The sequence below is a fragment of the Nestor notabilis genome, unplaced genomic scaffold (assembly GCF_000696875.1).
Source record: "Nestor notabilis isolate BGI_N333 unplaced genomic scaffold, ASM69687v1 scaffold453, whole genome shotgun sequence".
Taxonomy (NCBI): Eukaryota; Metazoa; Chordata; class Aves; order Psittaciformes; family Psittacidae; genus Nestor; species Nestor notabilis.
The window spans coordinates 75,847-79,963 of NW_009923050.1; the positions used below are offsets into that span (position 1 = coordinate 75,847).

The 4,117-nt window shown below is 38.1% G+C and overlaps 1 pseudogene; it reads right to left on the reverse strand.

Annotated features, from left to right (window-relative positions):
* Positions 1-2,048: 2,048 nt before the first annotated feature.
* LOC104403681 lies at positions 2,049-2,348 on the reverse strand (annotated as a pseudogene).
* Between the last annotated feature and the right edge of the window lie 1,769 nt (positions 2,349-4,117).

A 4,117-nucleotide genomic window follows, 5' to 3' on the forward strand; every position in this document is an offset into this window, starting at 1 on the left:
TTTTAATGAAATCATGGAAATACCTCGAGGTGGTGTGATTGCAGGCTGGCTTCTTTATTGTTAAACCTCAGTAAAATGTAAACTTTTGAAGGAGAAGACGAAGGCAAGCCTTCTAGAACACAGGTCTACATTGCCAAAAATAGCAAGGGACACCCTTAAACCACTTTGGTTTACCTTGGTAAGAAACTGGATTAAATTACCTTAGACTCTACTACAGCACTGAAAGTGAATATTTTCTTTTTAAAAATGTGTATATCTTCTAAAACAGGAAAAACCCAAGCTTAAAAGAAGGGGGGGGGGGGGGGGGGGGGGGGGGGCTATGGGGGTGGAGGAAGGGACGACAGGCGTGTGTGTGTGTGTGTGGAGAAAGAAACAAACAAAACAAACCCAAAACAGAATTATAGGCAAACAGGAGACAACTGCCTTACCCTGGATTCAGAAAGATACAAAAGCTCTTACAAATCTCTTATGCCTGTTAGTCCCTTCAGAGAGTAAAAGTACAAAATGGTAATTAATACAGTTTTCTTTTGGGCTTCCTACTATAGCTTTTCGCATGAGCAAAGCAGAAGGGATATGCACATTAATAAAGCAATCAAAAGAAAACAACCCAGTTGGAAAATATAGGACTTTCACAGTGCCATGTAAAGGAACATAGGGAAGTCAGCTTAATAGCACAGATCCTATTTGACATAGGATTAGCCATCACTGCTGTAACAGCTAGGGAATACTTGAATGCAGCATCAACATGACATTGTTACTATGGCATGCATCTCCCAGGCCTCCTTGTCTCATTACTGGCTTAGATTTCACATATAGCACTAATAATTTAACAAGCAGCATGATAGCAAGAGACTTTATGTAGTTTGTATCTGTGAGGACATAAGAAACTGAGGAGAGATGAGACTAATTTCATGGGTTTAAAGTTAAAGGAATTCTGCCAGCTTTTCCCAAATCCACTTGGAAAACGTTTAAGCTGTAAAGAGTATAGTTAGGAAACTGTTGGAGAAAACTCCCACTAAGTTAAAGGGGAAGAAAGCAATTGCCTTTTTATGCATTTTCCACTCCATAAATACACACTTTCATGTCCATATACTACAAGATATTTATATAACACAATATTATTCACGCCTTATGCAACAGATACTTTTCATGAACTGAAAGCAGAGACTATAAGGTGGAGCCAACTTTTCAGTATCTGAGGAAGAAAATAAATAGGATTAGGGTTTTTTGCTTTATATCATATCAGTACCTCTTCCTTTTGCACTTATCTTCCAACACAGCAAGGCAGTCTGCACAAAAGGGAGTCACAAGCCCAAGTAAGAGGAAAAAAAGAGTTAAACTTTATAAGCAGAATTAAATCAGTGTTTTGCTGCAGACTGTTTCAGTTTGTGCAGCTGAGATGCAGGCTGGTATGCAAATCACTTGACCTTGAGCACTGTCAGTGTAGTCCAGCTAGATTTATGCTGGTGAAAGTGAGATAAGTCTTGTTGACTGGGGTCAATTAAGCACATCCTTTTCCAGAGGAATAGCTTACATAAATTGATCGAATCTTTGGCAGTACCTTTTTAAAACAGAGTACCCCCGCCAAAAAAAAAATCCCACTTTTTCTTTTTTACTTGTACAGTGGTAAAAATAGACTGAGGTGAACAGTTTAGTTCATACTCACATGGCCATTTGGGAGAGGACCTGAACAAAAATCTTATAAAGGAAATTATTTATGTGAATGGCTAGTAAATCTTGTATTATTTTGCAAAGGGAAGATATGTGAAAATTTCAGGTACTCTAAGGCCTAGAGCAAAAGTGTTTTAAGGTCTACTAGATCTTGTTGTCACTAGGGAGACTGTAAACATTTCTAACAGTCACATTACTTTCCTCTGTCTAAAAAAAATAATAATAATTAAAAAAACCCCAAACAAACAAAAAAAAAACCCTACCAAACAAAAAAACCCCAAACAACACAGCAAACAACCCCCCCCACACCACCTCCCCAAACAAAACAAACCAAACTGAAATGAAACAAACAAAAGCTCCTGCTCCTCTTTTTGTACTTAAAAAAATGCAAACCATTTGTAGTCATTTAGAACCATTTCAAAGCCTTGACTGTAAATCAGAGTGAAGAAACTACAGTTACTCAGACTATCCTGAGCCACGTCTAACTTCTGAAAGTTCACAAGCACCTTTCTTTCCACAGGTCCCACCTGCAAGCAGTTTGGCTTTGTTTGTTTTTTCGTGACAAACCCCAATTTTTTCAGCCTGTTGTTTTGCACTCTCTGATACGCATCATTTCCATGGAGACTATGACTGTGTTTTCTCTGAAAGATTATCTTGACAACGCACACTACATTCATTTCAGTGGAAACACTACTCCCAATAAATGGACAACCTTGGAAGTATTTCTTGTTTTGCTTAGTGCCTTAATTTGTCCTTGAAATACTGATCACAGTGCCTGAGAAAGGTGTGGTTTCTGCAGCTTTTAAGTTCATAATTCCTGCCAATACAACATGCTCTTTCTGAATATTAATGTATTTTGACATAAATCTCACTCATTTAGCTTCTGTGAAAATTGTTTGAAACTGGTAACTTCGATTAACGCTGCATAATTTCTTATTCAAATAATCTAAAATGAACGTAGAGGATACTGTGTCAAACCCCTTTCTCACACACTTTTGTTCTACAAAAGCAGTATAGAACAAGAGAGGCAGATGAATCTGGGTTAATTTTGGAAAATGCATTTTTATATTAAGACCCTCTAAAAGAAACTAATTCATTATATCACTTTCTAAGTACAGTGATAATGTCAAATTCGAACTGCTGTTGAATAACTTGTACGCTTAGATGCTTGCACATGCTTAGGTAGCATTGAATTTGGACCTCTGAAGCAATAATACAAACGTTAGAAAAAGTCTGGAAGACTTTTTCCATGTTCTGAAAACTAGATTTATTTATTTTTTTTTAAACCTTAACTTTAAATCTTGCTCCTGCAGAAATGTTTCAGGGTTTTCATGGGGCCAATCTTTTAAACTTAGAGACATCAATTTGGTCCTCAGATCTAAGTTTTGCCAGGACCAAACCTATGTGGTTTCTCTCATTTCTACTGAGCAATCTCATTGTTTTGGTCTGATCCTCAGCTTGTGCCTGTAGTCATAACTGTGTAGAAGTCACTGGAGCTTTGACTTCCCTTGAGAAGTTGAAGTAATCTGTGCATTTCAAAATATCTGATAGATGCTTGATGAAAAGTCAGTCTATGGCAAATCAATCTTTTTGTGCCTCAACTCATGCCTCTGTAAAATGTCATGTGCATCTCCCAGGGTGTTATGAAACTCAATGGATGTTTATTAAGCACTCTCAGAATCTCTTATGGAAGGAATGTAGCTGCTATATGGCACCGTGCACCTTTGCCTCATACTTGAGGTCTTCAGGGTGCTTGTATAAAAATACAGAGAAAGACCTTTTACCAAGGCCTGTAGAGACAGAAAAAGGGACAATGATTTTAAGATGAAAGAAGGTAGGTTCAGATTGGATATAAGGAAGAAATTCTTCGCAGGTGGCAAGACCCTGGAACAGGTTGCTGACAGAAGCTGTCAATGCCCCATCATTGACAGTGTTCAAAGCCACACTGGATAGAGCTTTGATCAACCTGGTCTGGTTAAAGACATCCCTGCCCGTTGCAAGGGGGTTGAACTAGATTATATATGAGGCCTCTTCTAACCCAAACCATTCTGTGACTGTGATTGAGTTTCAGGCCTTACTCTCCAAAACCAAAAGCTTTCCAAGGATTCATATCTAAGTAACTGAATTATGGACTGCCACCACTGATTTGACATGAAGCCATACTGACATTAAGAATTTCTCTTCGCTGGATGTTACTGCTTTTTTAAGTGCTTGTAATAAGGCACTCAAAGTCATAAGGAGACAGAAACAAGTGCAGCTTGATCCTGCCTGTTTCCTCCTGCCCAGTACAACAAGCCATGAAGATCTTGTTCTGCAGAATAACCAGAGGTTCTAGAAAATTTTGGTGTGCTTTTTCAAGACAACTGCTTCTAACACAACACCTAATGTAAAATACTTTTTACCTGAATTCATTCAGCAGTCTTTTTGCTCAGTTTAGAGCTTTTCC